Genomic DNA, 20872 nt, shown 5'->3' with positions numbered 1-20872 from the left:
GAGACCTGATATCAGGTTGTTCTCAAGTCCCGGCTCCACCCCTGTCCTTTGTCAACGCTAGTTGGGTTTAGTCACTTCCACTCAAAATAATTCTGACCAAAACAGTGGATTTATAAAAATTCTCACTAACGCATTAAGTCCATGTTTATACTGAGATAAAGGGGAAAATACTTTCTGTATTCTATCTCTGCATATGGCATATGCTTCTCCATCTCTAAACTTAGACTATGCAGCCCTACAAGGGAGGGTAGTGGTGTGGATTGACAGAGCAGAGAAACAGATTTTCGGAATAATTCACCAATAACACCCTGTTTGCTTATATTCCTTCCTGACTGTCAAGACTTTTATATTACAAGGAAGCTTTCCTTACCATTAGGTAGTGACAAATAAATGTTACAGTATCACATATTTCTACAGAATAGGTAATAATAAAGTTTTTATTCTGAAGAACTCTGGGGCACATCGATAGAGGTTCTTGGCCAACCTGGCCATGAGGAAGTTAGCTGAGCTTAATTTAATTCGTCACTAATTTTTTCTATAGTAATTAATTACTATAATATTACTATTAGTTATTGATTTGTATAATGGGTAAATAGGAGATAATTCTTCACCTTACAAAAAATACGTCATGGAATTGCTGCAAATATTTAGTTTCAGAGTATAAGATAGAACCCTGACAATTTACAAAATCTCTTCTAACGGGGAAACCAAAGACCACAGTGAGTCCAGCCGTATTTAATTCACACACAACTTATCAAAAACTTATTTATGGGGCCGGCCTGGTTGCGTAGTGGTTCTGTTTGTGTGCTCTGCTTCAGATCCCAGGAGCGCACCTACACACCATTCATCAAGCCATGCCCTGGTGGCGTCCCACATACAAAGTAGAGGAAGATCGGCACAGATGTTAACTCAGAGACAATGTTCCTTACCAAAACAAAACAAAACAAATTTACTTATTACATGAAACGGGGCTGCCAAGTACAGGTGTGCAGTTTGTGCACTGCCCAATGACACATGGCTTGGGGTACAAGTGGGAGCTGAAACCCAGCCTTCACTTGTCACCCTGAGACACGTGCCCATGAGGCTGCCTCTGCTCTCTTCGTGGCACCATGTAAGCCAGCAGTGGCCCCACCAAAAGCAAAGCAAACCTGCCTGGGGCCTAAAACTCTTTTGAAAGAAAGAGGCATTCTTCTGAAACAGAAAATAGGAAAATCATGACAGAAATGACATTGTCACTATAAAAATTAGGCACATAAATGCCTAATAAGTGCTTGTTAACTAAATGAACACATTATAGTATAAGAATGGTAATGATTTTCTTGATAATATGCCAAAAGGAAAATGATAGCAAATGCCTTAAATTACATGCCTTTATTTCTTTTCGTGGCTTATTTCTTCTGTATAGTTGTTTTATGCCCACTTGACCCAACAGCATTAGGATTGATGACAACCTTATTATGTCCCTTCCCTTGTCACCAGAAGGGACACCAGAAGAGTAAGATACTTATTTTAACTTAAAAAAAAAATGTCTTACGTACTATCAGTGCTTGTCTCCTCTATCTCTATCCTCCTAGCTGCCCCAATCCTCATGGAACACATGACTGATGGGGAAATAGCCCCAGTGAGCCGCATAGTCACCTCCCCATCGCTAGGGTTTCGGGTTATCAACATTGAAAATAAATTCCACTCCATGGCTCACCATAGTTTGCTTTTCTCATAGCACAGAAAGGTCCTGGACATGCCTCCAGTGCTTTCTATAAATAACACCTACACATTCCAGCTTTCGAAGGAGCACATTCTGCTAAACATAGACTGTGGAGACAAGTAATCCCTGTTTTTCTTGCTGTATATCACGGGTGCTAATTCAGGCTGAGTTTTCATTATTCCACCTCAGCTTGGCTTTGGTTGTTTTGAGTCTTTCCACAGAGGTCACCATATTACGTCCAGTGCTTTGTAGTTAATGCCCGGGCCAGTAGGCTCTGCAGTCCTGGGATTCTGGAGTCTCCCAGCTACAATCACCATTAGCTGGACGGGCCACAGTGTTGTTGAGTAGTCTCACAGATATTCTAATCCAAACACCAGAGGTTTGGGAGTCTCCTTATAATTTTAGGGGCCATGAGCCAACTGAAAGTTGAGCTCTGGGTATTATTGACCTAGAAATTCCCCAGCTGAAGCAGGAAGACAGATGACTTGGCAGGAATAGCTAGAGTTAGCCCAAGGGCTCTATGGAATATGTGGCCAACACAAAGACTGTGATTTACTCAGTCCTCCTCCAAGCCAATGCCAGCCTGCAATATCACTTGGGCATTATAGGATGGGGCTTGGTTGAGTCTTTTCTTGTTTCTTCCTTTTTGTTTTGACTTTTTATTTTTCCAAAAGCACATGCCATTCAGCCCCAGAAATGTGAAATAGAAGTATTCTACAGTTACTTGTTGTTGGCTCTTTATTTTGAATAATTTTTTTCTTTAAGACCCTTGCCCCTTTCTGTCTGTAATCTCCCATTCAGCTCTAAAATGCCAAGAGGCCCATCAGTCACACCAGATTTACTGCAAGAGTGTTAGTGAGCTGTGCAGTGCCTTTCAGTTTACAAAATGTGGCATCATGTCCATTCCGTCACTGAGCCCCAGAACAACCCTATGGGGCAGGAATTGTTATTCCCATTTTAGAATTGAAGAAACTGAAATCAGACTGATTATGTGACCAGTCCCCAGAGGACAGCTTCTCAAACGTGGAGGTTCAGCCTTAACTCTTTACAAACATGGTGTTCATCTTAGGGTGGCAAGAATTTGGGTTGTGCACTTAATAATTGTGTGACTTTGAGCCCATTACTTTACCTCTGGGAACCTTGGTTTCCTCATCTGCAAAACAGGAGCCTTGCAGCCAGAGTTCAAAACCTGGAGGGGAATTCCATTTGTTTCTAATGCAACTCACTTCTTTCCCTACCCCTAAGTTTTTCCGCCTTTGAGGGGAGACCCAAGGGCTTTCCGTTTCCATTTGTCATGGGAAGTCAGTGGAGTTCTGGTGTCTATATTACAGGCTCGGGTGTGAATCCTAAACTGTAGCACTTACTACCCGTGTGACTTGGGCAATTTATTTAATCACTTTAAGCTTTAGTTTCCTTACCTATAAAATGAGATAATAATAGTGCCTATCTTGTAGTGTTGGAGAGTGAGTATATAAAGTGCTTAGCCTGGCACATAGGGACCTTAAAATATTCAAATTTAACTATAATTATAATTATCACTATTGCCTCTCTTTCTTAGCATATAGCAAGCTTGGTACTGCCCCAAGTACCATTGAACCAGACCATTCATCAATTTTTTTTATCATAGTGAAAAAGAAATTATAAACCATAACTTCCTTCCACTCTTTTTTTTTTTTTTAATCAATTCAATGCCAAACTATACCTGGCTATTGGCCTCACTGTTTGAAGCACTCTTCTTGAAGATGGAGATGGTTCACCTTCTTAATTGATGATTGGTTTTGACCTCTGGAGCTGGATGGTTTATGTATGGGCAGATGACCAAGGGCTTTTTCCTATGGCTTGTAGCCTGTAACCAAGCCCATGCAGACAGTTGGGTGGTTTTTGCTAGAACAGAAATTATGGGCCATGTTGGCAGCCAATCACAAAATTCTTTTGCCTTCCATTACCTTATGTTGAAAGATAAATTTCCTTCTCCTCTACCTTTTGTGGAAATAAAAGCAAGCAAACATGATTTCTGAACAAAGCGGTTTTAAGGAGGGGCTTTGCTGAAGGTACAAGTTCTCTTGTTGCAGAAGGACAGCCTGGCTCTGGGAGGAGATACATAGACCTTGCTTAAGAATAATAGGCAAGGGGCTGGCCTGGTGGCATGGTGAAGTTTGCACACTCCACTTCAGCAGTTTGGGGTTCATGGGTTCAGATCCCAAGTGTGAACCTACACTCTGCCCATCAAGCCATGCTGTGGCAGCATCCCACATACAAAATAGAGGACGACTGGCACAGATGTTAGCTTAGCGACAATCTTCCTCACACACACACACCCAAAAACAGACAAGACTTGGGTCAGGAACAATCTTTACTTTGCACTATCTTAGGGTTTTAGGTCCCTTGTAGGGCATTTTCCTGAGGGCTTCTTGTCATGATTCCCACAAACTTGTTCTGAAAATTATACTGTGTTATGTACATGTATGTATGTAGCACTTAGGAAGTGCCAGTTCTCTTCTTCTTTATATAAGTCAGGATCCATGCAGAATCCTCAAACAGGGTAAGTTTGGGAGGAGTTTAATGGGGAGTCTATTTACAAAAGTAGGCTGGGTAAAGGGAGAAAACTACAAGGGATGGGGAAGTATCCTGGAGCCAGCAATGACAGGGCCATCTGTAAAGATCTATAAAGGCCAGTGTATTAGTTTCTTGGGGCTGTTGTAACAAAGTACCCCAAATTGGGTGGCTTACCACAACAGAAATTTATCGTCTCACAATTTTGGTGGCTAGAAGTCTAAAATCAAGGTATCAGCAGGGCCATACTCCCTCTAAAAACTTTAGGGAAATCCTCCTTGCCTTTTCATAGATTCTGATTATTTTCCAGTAACCTTTGGCATTTCTTGGCTTATACATGCATCACTCCAATCCTCTGTCTTCACATGGCTTTCGTTCTCCCTGTGTCTCTGTCTTCAGATGGCCTTCTTATGAGGACATCAGTCACATTTGTAGAGGTCTACTCTATTCCAGTATGACCTCATGTCAACTAGTTATGTCTATAAGGACCCTATTTCCAAATAAGGTCACATTTGGAGGTATCAAGGATAAGGACTTCAACATATATTTCTTGGAGGGACACAATTCAACCCATAACAGTTATCCTTCCAGATGGAGAAGGTTGAAGAGTGGATCTAGGGGAACAGGCAGAGAAGAATCACACACTCTTTTTTTATCATGCCCTCCTTGGTTCACATTCCACAATGTCCCAAACTTTGGCCTCTCTTCTTAAGCTTCTAGGTCCTTCTTTCCTTACTTTATTTCATTTTTCATTGAAGTATAAGATATATAGAGAACAGTACACAAACAATAAGTGCATCGCTTGAGGAATTTCTACAAACTCAACGTACACTGTAAACAGCATTTGGATGAAGAAACAGTATTACACCACAGAACCTCTATCGTACTCCCTTCCAGTCACTACCTTCCCCCGAGAATAGCCATCCTTCTGGCTTCTAACCATAGATTTGTGTTGCCTATTTTTGAACTAAGTGAACATAAGTGAAATCATACAGTATGTACTCTTTTGTGTCTGACTTTTTTCACACAACATTGTGTCTCTAAGCATCATCTATGTTGTTATGTGTAGCTGAAATTCTTTCATTCTCATTCCGTTATGTGAATATACTACACTTATTTATCTATGCTACCATTGTTGGGCACTTGGATAGATTCCAGTTGGGGATCTGATGAATAATGTTACTATGAACATTCTTGTAGATATCTCAGTGAAAGCTTTTGGTGGTAAGTGTTTATGCTTATGACTTTTTGACAAACATCTTCTGGGAAGTCTTGCTCATTTCCTAGTCAGAATTATTTGTGCCTTCCTTGGTGTTCTCAAAGTGAGCACTTACCACAATGTATGGCATGAGTTAAGAATATGTCTCTCTCCCACCTACCCAATAATCCTTCCATGAGTCTTTGAGCTTTTTGAAGGCAAAGATTCTGCTTTATGTATCGTTATATCCTAGCATATGCCTGCTACGTATTAGGTACCTAATCAGTTTTTTTGAGTGAGTGAGTTAATGAATGAATGAATGAATGAATGGGGAGGGTAGAGACACCATGAATAAGGATCACAGGATGGAAAGGGTACAACAACAGAGTCAGCTCTTCTTCAAGAGGCTCAAACATTGGTATCATCTTGTGTTCTCACCTTGCGGCTTCTGCCTGCTTTTCCTCAAGGTCTTGTCATCACTCCCCCCTGCTTCACCTTAGGATTAGGCGTCTCTGAAGACCGCATTTTCTCCTCTTCAGTAACATCTTCAGTACATAGGTTCTCCTGACCATGGACTTCATGCATATTAGGAATCCTTCTAGTACTTTAATCTCTAATACTTTAAATCTTTTTTCCAGTTCTTTCCCTTTGATATTTAGACATGATTCAATTTTTCTTTACCATGAAATATAGCCTCATCTTCTGAGTCAATGATTTACATATTTTGCTTCCATTCCGCTTTCTCTCCAAGCTGCGGCTCTTTCAGAATTCTCCATGAATGCCAAGGCCTCCACATTCTCCTGGGACCCTACACTCTCAACATTGGAGTGCATCTTAGCTACTGCCTCTCTTCCTGTTCTCATCTTTCCTCCTTACTCAGTCAGCTGCCAACTCATCCAGTACTTTCCCTTTAATGCCTCTCTTACTAAATCTATAGTTACCACATTGATCAATGTCTTACTCACCTCACACATATGTTCAAAACAGACTCTTATCTGTATTTTCTTCCATTTCAGTTTATCCTTCACGTACAGAATAGTTTTTGTTACCTTCTTGTGAAATGAGAGGCTAATCAGACCCAGCTCAGTTCTGTCCAATCACATTTCTCCTTATTTAGCATCATAACTGCACCCACCCTCATAGAACCAGCTTCTCATATCTTTCTAGTTGCTGTCATCATGCCTTGATCACTCCTCATTTGACAAGAGTTCCTCAAAACACAAGAAAGGAAGGGTATTTTGATAGTATTTGCTATTTTGATAGCCTTATTATCCTTCATTTATAAAATTTCTCAAACTTAGGATTCAGCTTGTCAGGCTGTTATTTTGCAACCTTTAAAAATATGTCCTAACACTGCAACGTCTGCTTCACACATAGGCATATTCCCAGAATTAAGTCACGAGTCAAGTTTTAATCATATCAATCATTTATAAATTGTATGGTCTAGAGTGTGCTGATGGCCCTTATTACTAAGTGAAGATGTTGGAAATTAAGTCATTTAACAGTGCCTGTGCAGGTAATCATTTGGTGGTAAAGTCTTAGCTAGCTTAACAACTATATAAAGTAAGACATCACATATTTTTGCAAAATGACTTCAGGGTTAAAAATCAAAGGTTAAAAACTCAGAGTCTTCTCTTTCTGTCATGAATACTTTTCAATTTTTACAGCAGAAACAAGAGACTACTTTTATTACACTATTTATGGTAGCCAATTATCTCTTTGTAAAAAGAGGTTTCATATAACCTATTTTAGAAGAACAGTTAAGAGGCTATTTTGGTTTTCACTGTCCAGAGATTTTGCTCCTTTTTATATCATAGTCATATATTGTAATCAGAGTAGGGTTTTTGCTCATGGTTTTATTCAGAGGAAGTTACTGTAATTCAGAAAGGATATTAATCCCTGCCAGTCACCAATCTGAATATAGCTCAAGATTGGGCAATGATTCCCTGTACCGTTTCCAGGAATAGATTAGAGTAGAGCCTGGAGGGCAGGGAAGGGCTGGCTGGGGAGCAACTCAGGGACAGTAGCTTTATGTCTTGAATACTAGCAGAAAAATTTGGTATATGCACATTTGCTATCACTTGGTTTTGTAGCCCAACAATGCTTCTTGGATTTCTTCTCATGATCAATGAAACCAAATATGTCCCAGTCTTTGATGGTGCTGTCACTTTGATTCCTGACTTTATGAAAAAGCCATTCTGGTAATTTTCATCCTAGTCTTAGCCTGAGCTAAATAAGTTTTCTTGAATTTGTCATCTTCAGTCTTAGGAGAGGTTACATTAGAGTTGAAGCATAGTAGTGATGAAGGTGGAAGTCCATGCTAAACCAGCTTCGGGCAAAGAAGCTTGACTTTCTGAGTATTAAGTTGATTGTTTGCAGAATCTTAACTCAAGTGAAATGTCTGCATGTGATTGTATAAGTTGAGATTTTAGCTGAAGAGTTGAAATGTTCTTCTACACTACTATACAAAATTCTCCCTCCTTATAAAAAAACACACTGCAATCTACCTAGCTCATTGCCTTATTAACTGATAATGGTAGGCAAAAAATTTTATAAGCAATATGTTACCATACAAACAGTAGTTACTATTCTAACTCTTAACAAGTGGGAACCTCATGGATAAGATAGTGAAACAAAAGTTCCTATAAGGTATTATGATTAAGTAAGCACACAAAAGGCTCAGCAGTGTTCAGCAATGTTCCTAGATGAAGGAGACAATATGACATCTATAAACAGAGTTCTGGGCCTTCTAGGTAATGCATAAACTCTGTTTGGGATTGTGATAAACTTCTCACAACTTCTTAACTTCTGGAACCTAGATGTCTAATATAGGCTTGTTCCTTTGTTAATCACTTACATCATAGACGGTGTATTCTAATGTGTATATTTTCCATTTAAGATACTGCTGTAGTCAAAGTACTTCAAAAATTCAGTGTATATTTATATTCTCTACAAGTTGTTCAATATAAGCATGGGTTAGAGCCTCCAACTTTTGTAGACCAACTCACCAAAAATCAGTGCTTTGAAAAACAAGATTCAGTTAACTGAATGACCAATTTGCCAAAATTTACTGATTTAGCAAAAATGATTTTAATGTTTAAATAGGAGTATTCACTTTTAGTTACTGATGATAAAACATACAAAATTAATGCTGAGGTGTCATTTGAAGAATTGGCAGAAAAAAAATCTAAAAATGCTTAGTTTGAAGAAATAGAAACTGTCACCCAAAAAAGAAGTCAGAACCATCCTAGCACATATAAAATACTAAAAGTTTGGTTTTAAACAAAGGACAATTGGAATATGTAGAGTTGGTGGCATTTTGTTGACAGACTTGATGTGAAAACCTTATAAAGCGTCAGAAGAGCCAGGAGGGTGTCCAGAAGGGTAGTACTATAGTGGACCATGTGACTAGCGCGGGTAGAGAAATAAACAAGCTAGATGTGACGAGCAACCACACCACCTCAAATGTTGACCACTAGTTGTTAAGAAAGAGTTGAAGGTTGATATGCTACCTGAGAAACTGGCAAACTAGCTTTAAAGTATTATATGATTAGGAAAATGTAAAATGGCATTAAATGAGATTCCTTTATTGATTTTCCCCAAACTTTGGAGAGTTTTGTTCTATGTTGTAAGCTATATCATTCTGTAGTTGTTGTTTTTGTCGTTTCTCCTGCCCGTTGCTGCAAAGTCAGTGTAACTCAATCTCGAGAACACCTCGTCCTTGGACATCCTGTGTCGTGAGCTGCTGTGTGCTCAGTAATCAGTGGAATTGATGTTCGCGTTCCAATGTGGATAGTTCTCTCACAGAGGTGTCTGTACTAGAACCTCAGTTGCCCACTTCCAGCTTCTTGGGGCTGTCAATTAATTCCCTAGGCTTGGATGACTTGATGACACCAGCTAGCAGAATTGCCAGTGCTGCTTTTCTTAGTTATTGTTAGTAGTATTTATTATTGTTATATAATATCATTGGTAGCAGTTCCTCGTGTGTTAGGCAAACAATAGTGGAAACTTACTGGCAGCAATCTGGAAGCCCGATCCACTATCCTAGAAAGAGTTCAGGGAAAACCGGGCTTCCGCAAGCATAGTGTGACTGTCCCAGAGACCAGCGGAAGTTGATACCACTGAAGCAACTGGAACAAACTCGAAGGTTGGAGGCATATATTAGAGCCTCACGAATCGACTTGGAAATATTTTCAGATGCAGGGAAGTGGGAAGTGGTGAGATGTTTTGAAGTTTCCATCCTTACATTGGCACCCCAGAATCTGCTAAGTTACTTTGATACATTGAACTCTGACGTGAAGATGAGAAGATATTCTCATCCTGTCTTCTGCCAGTTTGTCTCGTCAGGAATTATGACATTACGCATTTCAGCAATGAATGAGTTTCACTATGTGTAAGGGTTTTTTTTAATCTTCAGCTTCGTTGGGGTATAACTGACATATAAAATTGGAAGATATTTAAAGTGTACCTCATGGTGATTTGATATACATGGACATTGTGGAAAGGTACCCCCCATCTAGTTAATTAATACATCCATTACCTCACATATTTTTCTTTTTTTGGTGAGAACATTGACGTTCTACTCTCTTAGCAAATTCTAGTTATGCGATACAGTGTTATCAACTGTAGCCACCATGTTTTACATTAGATCCTCAGACCTTACTCGTCTTATAGTTGAAAGTTTGTGCAGGTCTTCTTTGTATCTATGAGGTTCTTTGCATATTCACCATACTAGAAATTTTTCAGCAACAGATAGATTTGCTCTCAAAGCCACAGAGGAGGTAGAATGTCCAGCTGTTTAGGAAAGGTTACCTAGGTTCTTAATAGCTTCCATAATATTCCCTCATTTAGCATGAGCAGTATAGCTTGAATGGTCTGTACTCACCACTGCTCTTACAACTTTGCCCTCTGGGACCACGTGTGCCTGGAAATGCTAACTGGGGCATATTTCAATTCTCCTGTACGTCTTTTCCATCACATGCTCGCTGTTCCTGTGGTAAAATATTCCAGGAGCGGAAGCTGATACAAATTCCAATGACATTGCGTTTACAATATCACCAACAGCACAGTAACTGCCATATCACTTCGGGGTTTATCCTGAGACACAAAGTCAAATGGTCAAATTTTCAGTGGGCTAAAAACTCAAGATTCATGAGTCTTCACTTAACGTCAAACCCACCAATGTTTTCATTCCATGTTCTGAGTGCTCAGTGCCCTTGTTGAGGATAGACTGGCAAGACAAAAGTGCCAGCACAGTGATACACAACACATGACTATGGAATTATGTGGAACATAACAATTTGTTTAATGCATTCAGGGTTTCGGACAGATCTAATCAAGCATCTGACCAAAAGAGATAGGAAGTCACCACTGTTACGTAGTCATATCAAATAGAATGCCAAATTTTTGTTGAAATAATAGCATTTCATATGAAAATTATTAGATTACATTGATAATTTTTCTTTTGAAATGTATTAACATTTTCAGGATTCTTATTTCAAAATTTCAGATGGCATTAGTTAATATTAAAAAAGTAACCCAGGGGCTGGCCCCGTGGCCGAGTGGTTAAGTTCACGCGCTCCGCTGCAGGTGGCCCAGTGTTTCGTTGGTTTGAATCCTGGGCACGGATATGGCACTGCTCATCAAGCCACGCTGAGGCAGCGTCCCACATGCCACAACTAGAAGGACCCACAACGAAGAATATACAACTATGTACCGGGGGGGTTTGGGGAGAAAAAGGAAAAAAATAAAATCTTCAAAAAAAAAAAAAAAAAGTAACCCAATTTGAGTACCATCAGTTACCAAAATTAATAATTTCTCTAATAGTGCTAAGGCTATTAAAACTGTAATTGTAAAATTGTCCTAACTGCCAAAAGCACACCTAGAAACCCCCAAATGAATCCGTCTTCTTATTTTCTGTGTTTATAGATGGTCAAACATATAAAATTAAGGTTAATATTTAGTGCAGGGTCTCGTATATGGTAGGCATTCAATAAACATTTATTTAATTAAATATAGAAATAAACGTTGCTTGGGCACTGATCTTGGGTCTTGCTTATCTTTCAAGTCTCCTCTCTCCCTTGTTGAGAGTTTCCTCTCATCATCCTCAGAACTGTTAATCTGGTTTCCATTGCCCCTCATCTGTTACACATGTCTAGACTCAAACTGTAGAAAGTGTTTAGTTGTTTTCCCTAAGACGCTCCTCAGCCCCTGTATAAATCAGTGGTTCACAAAGATGGATACTGCCTACTTCTGTTTCAGCCCAACCAAGAAAACTTGTTACAGATGGATCAGTGGAGTGATGTTAAAATTCCGTCACTCTACAACTGATAAGAAAAGTGTAAGACCTGCTAAGGGTTGCGATTTATGAAGAGTCAGGAAACCAGTACAGAAATAAATGTGGTTCCAGCAGAGCCAAATGTGAGCCTTTGGCCTGTCGTCACGGAGGCCAAGGTCGGAAACCCGTGGGTGCCCTGCAGGCTGTGGAAACCGCTGTGGTGCCCACTGGTGACACTAGCTGTGGTGGTAGGAGGGTACGTTTCCTTACCCGTCATTACCACAAAGAGAAAGAAGCTGACTCTGCAAAGCCTTTTCTTTTCAAAGTGAGAATTTTGAAACCTTTTGACAAGCAAAATGGGAAAAGTAGTTGATTGCCTTCCGCTTCCTCCCCCAGGATTGAGGGCTTATTAAAGACCACTGGAAAGGGCGGAGATCAGGAGAATGAATTTGAGGGAACATCTTCACATTGAAAGTGAGCCCAATGACCTGGATGTTGGAAATTCTAACAAGATGGGAAAAGGAAGTGGATGCTGTTTCATTCACTAATGTAGCATAACCCTAAGTAAACAGTCATATCACAAAGCACAAAGCACCCTCTACCCGCTACCTTTCCACCTCCCATAAATATGATAGAGGGAAAATAAAGCCAGCGAGTAACTTTCTTTAAATTCTCAGGCTACAGGACACAATCATAATGTACTCTCTATTTTCATTTTGCTAGAATAAAGGAAATAAAATAATTTTTTCTAATTTAAAAATGGACAAAGTGATGAACACAAGAGTGGTTTACTGAAGAAAAAGGCCAAGCAGTAGAAGAAGTCAGTTATCTTCGGTCTTTTAAGGGACCCCTGAGGCAGGACAGACTGTAGTCCCTCCGCCGACGGTACCCCGGATCTCTGATGAGAGTCTCTACCCTTACGTAAGGATTGCAAGGAGCACCGAACATAGTCTGCAAATATGAGAACTGTAGAGCATCAGTCTCTCCGATGGGCTTTACTGTCTAATTAGAGGAATGAGAAATGAAGACATAAAAAGGCCAGGAGTCTGAGAAACTCGTACGTGACTGTTACTGCTAGCATCTGACTCCATTTCACTCTGATGGATCCTGTGGTCCCGCTAAGGACCCTTTGCTGATCCTGCAACACGTGCTTCACACCCATCCTGCCCTTTCTCAAGATTCTTAATAACGGGCTAGCTTCAAGCCAGGCCTCCAAAAGAAACCTGCTGGGTGATGCAGACTGTGCAGAGAGCGCAAGTGAGAAATCGGCTGAGCAGGTGGCTCGCGTCGTAGAGCTTAGTGTTGCGGGGGGGGGCGCACAAGCCCAGAGAGACTATCATTTGCTGGAATGTGTCTTTCAGGGCTGCAAGTGCTGGATATTTTGATGTTTATGAAATTACCTCACAGGGAGAGGGAAAGCAATTAGCTATCAGAGTAATTTCAAATAACAGCATCTTAAAATTCAGGATGACAAAAACAGGGCAAAGTGGGTGTCATTAATGAATCGCTGTGGCAAGAGGAGAAATGAACATGCTCTTTTAAAGTGATCAGAAAGTATTTATGAGAGGCCGACTGTTTGAACCACACTTTGGAGATTAAGACAGTCAGAGACAACGGCATTCTATCTTTCAAGGAGATTATAGGACTTACATTTAAAGCTTAGTTACAAAAGCATTTTAACTATACAAGATAGGTATGTTTATGAGTGAGTGTGTTATATGCTGTGGTGTGCTGGTAAATCAGCTCTCTTAAAAAACAAGAAACTCTGATTTGTAGTGTTTGCCAGCTTCTGTGGTGTAAATACCCCCACCATGGCCATCACTGAACACGGAGTTGGAAAGAGATCTGTGTAATTGTCACTCACAAGCCCGTACCAGCCAGCTCCAGCACACAGCGGTCATCTGTCTACAGGTACAACACCTTAATGGCATTACTTAGATTGTCAGTGTCCTAGATGTCGGGAGAAGGGAAGTCGGCCAGTCAGACTCCTGTTAGGAAGGCCTTAATGGGGGAAGGTGGGATTTAAATAGGGGGAAGTATTGTGAACTCTTAAAAGGTAAGGCTGCTTGGGTTATTCTCCTCACCTCTCCCGACCATGCCCCAGCCTCTGGATGTAGTAGATACTCAATGAAGAAATGTTTGTTGAACAACGAAAACAAATGTTAGATGGAAAAGAGTGGGAAGTCTCTTTTGAGCAAAACTTTAAAAAACAAAAACAAAAACAAAAACAAAGCTGGAGAGACCAAAGCAAGTATGACCAAATGTTAGTGTCTATTAAAGCTGTTGGCAGATGCATACATACTATTATTATGTATTTTATTTTCTGCTTTCTATATTGAAAATACATTGAAAAAGATTTCTATATTGACATATATTGAAAATACATCATAATAAAAATTACTTAAATTTTTTAAAAACCTGGGAGGAAAGGGGAATTATGAACTAAGGCACAGAAGTAGGAACAAACACACTCTGGTGGATGCTGAGCAGACACTTGGATCTGATCAGAGTGTGGCACGGAGCAGCAAAAGTCGAGGTTGGGTGTAAGATGGGTGACTAGGAATCTTACCCCAGTCAGCTTCGGCCTTTCACACTTCTTCTTAAGTGGTGCTAAAGAACTCAGTCCGTTCCTTCTCCTTAGAATTATAATTCGTGTGTTAAATTTTGAATTTTTGTATTGATGGGGAAAAATTATTAACATTAATCAAAGTTAGAATTAGATGAGAAGGGAAATATTTAATCTTATTTCATAGGGAAGTGGACAGCTTAAATAAAAACACTTGTTATTGTGAAATGAAATCAGTGGTATCACACGGGGTTGATTAATGCAACTGCCTCCATATTGAATGGAGTCCAAGTTGCCCAACCCCCTTTCCTGGCCCTAAACGCACACGTATTCTGAAGCAGCCTAAAATAGCGTCCAGTTGGACAAATGGATACAGTGGCATAGGGTCTCCTGAATTAGAGTGCAGTGTTCTATTCATTGCATAAAACAAAGAATAAATCATACGTAAATTTACACTCCGTTGGAAGTCTATTGTTGATAAAATGAAAGGGGATAAAATGTAATAATCACGGCAAGCTGGCATTCAAGGCACTGGAGAAAATAGAGAAGGACATTTTCAGTCTGCTTTGTACATTTCACATCGTTGTATTAGCACCTAGTAGTATTAAATGGCACCTTAGAAAATAACTCAGTGCACAAAGGCTCTCAGAAAACATTCGCTGTGTCTCCGATGCACTCCACATAATGCGTTCAGCACCCTACAGACAGGCCATCAAATTACAGTAATAGGAAAACAACAACAAACGCTCGCCTGAAAAACGGGATCTCTGGAATTGGGGATGGAGCTTACTTTATTCTTTCAAGGCTTTATTATATAAAGCTTGCTTTGAGTAGCTACATTAGAATCTGTGTGAAAATAGAGGGCACGGTGGTGGCCATCTATTGAGCAAATGGGGTCACAAATCAATCCTCAGAAACGATCTTCAAAAAGGGAGATTGATAAAAAGTGTACCAACTGACACACAATCAGTATGCATCTGGGACACATTTTACTGACAAATAGTCATTTAGAACACACTGTACCATTCTCCTGTATTGAACTCACAGACGTCTAAGTCCAAGCTGAACCCCATTAACATGTTGTCTCATTCTTGTCAGTATCTTCACACACAGTTGTTTTCCCCTTTTTTAGACTCTCTGAGTTTGCCTTTATGAAATTTTTAGAATATCTCAAGGAATAAAACTTCTACTGATTATTATGGAATTTCCAAGTCAGATGGTTTTCCTCCTACCAAAAATGAAATAATGAAAATTCAAACAGAGGAAGCTTTTCTTCTTATTCTAGTCTCCTGTGCTCACCAAATTCTGATGTTTTCCAGCCACCCTTTATTTTCCTTCTTCCTCGTATTTACAGCCTTCAGAGATACACGTGAATAAGGTTCTCTTAGCTGAGGCTTTAGTTCTTTTGATTTTATCACATTATTCAAACCTAACATCCAGTAAACTATTCCTATGTTTTTCTCTGAACTTTTTTCTTTCTCTTTAACTTTCTGGCACCTGTGTTTAATACTATGAGAGAAAAATAATAGAACACATTTTTAAGAACAATTTTGGGCTGAATGCTTAAATATAGCTTCCAGAAATATGAGTTTAAGTGCAGTATTCCAGATGTGGTCTAATAAGTCACGTGACATGACATAATAAGTGCTTTCCTGATTGCTGGAGCAGATGTTCTGATCCTCAGCACAGTAGGTACAGTAGGGTTTCCCTGCTTATCTCTCCCTCTTCCATTCCAGGCTCTCCTCGACACGCTGTGCGGCTCCGTGTTCTGTTAAATGATCACTCCTCAAACATACATTCTGCCTCTTCAATGCCTTCCTTTCACTCATACTTTTCTATTTATGCACATTTTCTCAGCTCTCTTTTCAGGTCCCTAAAATCTTTTTTTAAACAACTCTACACTTGTTAAGATTTAGCCATGTTTTATTAATCTTGGCATTGCTAAGATTCAGATTTTGGTGCATTCTCTGAGGTCTGAATAGGAGATAATCTAGAAATTACACATACATCTAAATGAAAATAACATACCTTAATTAAGATATAGTATTTGGAATTTCATACTAGGACACACTTCCCATATCTTTATGTCTTTGCTTCTTGATATATCTGTCTTTCAAGCAAAGGGATGATATCTGAGTTTTGAGATTTTCAGATGTGAAAATAGTCAAGCAATCTCTTTCCAAAAAGGCAGAATACCTTTAAATTCAGCCTCCTCAGAAATCTGCCATCTTTAACATCCATTTATAAAATATGTTTGTTTTGTCTTTTGAGAAAGATTAGCCCTGAGCTAACATCTGCTGCCAATCCTCCTCTATTTTTTTGCTGAGGAAGACTGGCCCTGAGCTAACATCTGTGCCCATCTTCCTCTACTTTATATGTGAGACGCCTGCCACAGCAGGATGGCTGTCAAGCATGGCTTGACAAGCAGTGCATACGTCCACACCCACGACCCAAACTGGCAAACCCCGGGCTGAGGATGCAGAATGTGTGAACTTAACTGCTGCACCACCAGGCTGGCCTCAAAATATGTTTTCTTTAAATGATGCTGTAATAAATAGAATATGTTTTTCCATAGAGTAGGTAAATAATCATTCATCAATCCATCTAATTATTAAATTAGTATGATGCCAAAATGGAAATTATAATTTAAGAGGGAGTTTGAGATGGCATGTTTTTGATATTAAGGAATCAAGAGTAGTTTTTAAATTGCCATGTAAAGTGGCATGTTAATGATAAAATTTTATTCTTCTTCTTACACAGAAGTAGTATGACTTATACATTATACAAATTACAGAGTAAAACACTTGGAAAAGTCAGCTAAGAAACTTCCATTGAAGTCCTTCTGTAAGACCCCTCTGGTCTCATTCTGACCCATGTCTTCAGTAACCTCACAAGTATTTGCTGAATTCCCTAATTTGTAGTTCTAGCCCCCTAGGCTCCAGACTGTATGTCTACGGGACAGCACCACTTGGACGTCTCAAAGACACCTCACATTCTACATGTTCAAAGCTGAAGTCAAGGTCATGCTCCCCAGACCTGGTCCTCCTCCAGTGTTCTCTGTCTCAGTGGACAGCACCACCATCTACTCAGTTGTGCAAGCCAGAAGCCTAGGAGTTATCCTTGTCATCTTCTCCGTCTCCCCACATCTTTCTACTCCATCACTTAGTTCTGTTGATTTGTATCTCCTAAATACGTCCACTTCTCTTCAACATCACCGTCATCCACTCAAGCCAAAACCATCATCATTTCTTCTTTATTAGTAGGGTGACTAAACATCCAGGTTTGCTCAGGACTAAGAGCATTCCCAGGATGTGGGATTTGCAGTTTTAAACTAGGACTGTCCCAGCCAAACCAAGATGAGTTGATCTTCCTAATTATTGATCTCTCTGCTTCCCCTTTTGCCTGCTAGTCCTTCTCCACACTGAAGCCACAGTGATTTATTTAAAATAAAAATAAAAAATGTGAGATATCAGTTCATACCCATTAAAATGTTTGAAATTTTAAAAACTGACCATGCTAGGTACTGGTGTGGATGTGGAGGAACTGGTACTCTTGTACACTGTTGATGGGAATGTAAAATGTACCTTGGAGTAAAAAAATGTATTTTGGAATGTCAAACCACGTGGAAGAACTGTTGGGCAGTTTCTTACAAAGTTAAACAGATACTTAACGTCTACTGTTATGTTTATCCAAGGAAACATATGTCCTCAAAGAGACTTTTAGATTAATTGAAGCTTTATTCATGACAGCTCAAACGTGGAAACAACACAAATGCCCATCAACAGATTAGTGGATAAACAAATTGAGGGCTATCCAAACGATGGAATACTACTCGGCAAGAAAAGGCCCGATGGATACATGCCACAACGTGGCTGAATCTCAAAAACACGCTGAGTGAAAGAAACCAGACATAAAAGAGTACATACCATAAAATTCCATTTACATGAAATTGTAAAATAGGCAAAAATAAGATATATAGTGACAGAAAGCAGATCAGTGGCTTCCTGGGGCTGGGAGGTGTCGCTGAGACTGGAAAGGGACATGAGAGAACTTTCTGGGGCAATAGAAATATTTATATCAATTTTTGTGGTGGTTACAAGCATACATTCATTTGTCAAAGCTCGTCAAACTGTATAGTTAAAGTGGGTAGATTTTATTGATGTAAATTATACTATGGGATTTCAAAAAGAAAAGTAAATAATTTTTTAAAACCTGCAAATCTGATCATGTCACCCTGCTGTCTAAAACACTTCAAAGGCTTCCTGTTACTTTCAGAATGAACAGCAAAATCTTAACGTCTGGCCCTGCCTGCCTCTCTGGTCCTATCTCATGTCACTTCCCCCCACTTTCTGTGAGCCAATCCTGCAGGCCTTCCCTTTCTTTTTTTGACTCCTCTGTACCTCCTACCTCAGGGCCCTTGTACGTGCTTCTCTTTCTGCCTGGAATGCTCCTCCCACCTCTTCTTCATGGTTCATTAACACCTACTCATCATCCTTCAAATAGAAACTCAAATGGTACTTCCTCCAGGAAGCCTGCCCTGACTGGAGTATGGTACACTCTTATTGCATCTCCTATGCTGTAGAACTGCTTTTATAGCACTTATTGCAATTTGTAATTATATGTTTGTGAGATATTTTGACTAATGTCTGCCTTTTCATTAGACTTTAAGAGCCATGAGGTTAAGACTGTTTTACTCAATATTATATACCCACACTTTACACAGTGCTGGGCTTAGAGTAGGACTCAATAAATATTTACTAAATGAATGAATGCTCCATTACAAATGACAACTAACCATCACTCCTACATTACAGTAGAATAGTATCTCAATCAATAGGTCTATGCAGTTTTATTATTTAAACTCAAATTAATTAGTAAAGAATTTCAATTTCCAAACACTTTTATACCTATGCAAGCCTTACATTAACATTTTTTTTCACCAAAGCCAAGCAGGTCATTGGCTATCCGGTTGTTCTACAGGTCCCCAGAAAACTGAAAATTTATTAAAAACAGACATAAGATAGAATTCACAAAATCATGTTATTGTTATATTGTTGATCATTTTTGGAATTTGCATTGTTAAATAAAACATCTATTTCTCCTAGCATAATACACTGATGTTTGTCTTTGCCAATATAAGTTAAGCCTACTTGATAATAATTTAAACGTGTTCTTAAAAATACACAGCACGCTTTTGAATAAAGAGGAAATATCAAAGTCATTATGTAACTACCTCAACAGAAACATTATGTCCTGGTAGGAAATCATCTGATAAAAGCTTTTGATGACACCAAATCTGGGTAACCTTTTGAACACATTAGAGTTAATAGTCATAAAATATTTCCTCATGAATCTTTATGTTTTACCGTTAGCAACTCTCAGAAGAATGGAACACTTTTCTTTTTGGATTTGCAAACTATCAGAACATGAGAAATTAAGATATTTTAAACTAATAACATAAGGATGTTATTTCAAATCTTTTGAACATGTGAACGACCCTGCTACTTATTGTACAAAACAGAATAACCATCATCACCTCTACTATGTATGATGGTGGTTGACCATGATCTCTTGTCAAAATACTTGATATGGCAAAAATCAATTCATCCTATGTTGGTGAAAGCGGAACACATCTTTGTTGAATTAATGTGGGTCAGTAAGTTACTCATGATTAGCAGAATTTACTTCCAGGAAAAATGTTGCCACTTCAGAGGAAAATAAATGACTTCTTTTTCTCAGAAAACAACAACAAAAATAACAGGAAATAATGGATGTTTTCATTTTTCATCTTAGGTGCCAGAAAACTAAAGCCAAATTCAAGTCTCAAGTTTTCTGCTCTTTACAAGTGCTCAGGAGCATTTATTGGATAATTTGTATGCTTTTGAATATTTGCAAGTCATCAATGAACTGATCTCTTAAGGTCACCTGGAAGGCAGGGACTGCCTTCCTGGCTCTTGTATTTGCACACACCACAAGGCCAATCAGGCACATCCCTTGGTTGTAGTAGGGGCTCAATAAATGTTGGCCCCAAAATGAATGAAATTGTATAAGAAAATTCTGAAGTGATTTTATAATCTCGCTCTCTTCTGGTTGGAGCCAAAATAAACCAGTATCCATACAATGTTTTTGCTTTCTGATTTAGTTAATAAATCCAGATGGAAACTGAATTTTCAAAACGAGAAGGCAATTGATCTCAACAGAAGGAAACAAAAATGATTTTCAGAACTTTCAAATTAACTGCTTTGCTGTGACTGGATTTGGAATCAGAGTCTTTAAAAGACCTGTTGTAGTGAACGGAAATATGTCATGCATTTTGAAACCTAGGCTACATCGTGCCACCAGCTGAATTTCAAAATCAAGCAGCCAGATTAGAGCAACAATATTTCCTTGATTTTTATTCAGTGAACTGTTTGAAGTGCTTTTAATAAAAATTGTAGATGATCACAAATATCAGAATACAGAATGTTCATATACTTTGTGTCTCTTGAAATTCTGCAACTTGGGTCCCTATTAAAATGGATTCTAACTCCACTGGTAGGACTTATAACTTGTCAAATGCCTTTCTTGTTTTTA

At 39.1% G+C, this 20872-nt stretch overlaps 1 protein-coding gene across 3 annotated transcripts in view; it reads right to left on the bottom strand.

The window, feature by feature from the left end:
• The window catches only part of TRPC3 (transient receptor potential cation channel subfamily C member 3), a 142806-nt gene that overhangs the window by 121492 nt on the left and 442 nt on the right, over positions 1–20872 (bottom strand). The gene's annotated exons all lie outside the window — the stretch shown is intronic.

Source organism: Equus przewalskii, chromosome 2 (genome assembly GCF_037783145.1).
Source record: "Equus przewalskii isolate Varuska chromosome 2, EquPr2, whole genome shotgun sequence".
In the NCBI taxonomy this organism is placed as follows: Eukaryota; Metazoa; Chordata; class Mammalia; order Perissodactyla; family Equidae; genus Equus; species Equus przewalskii.
This window is presented reverse-complemented; position numbering and strand designations above follow the sequence as displayed.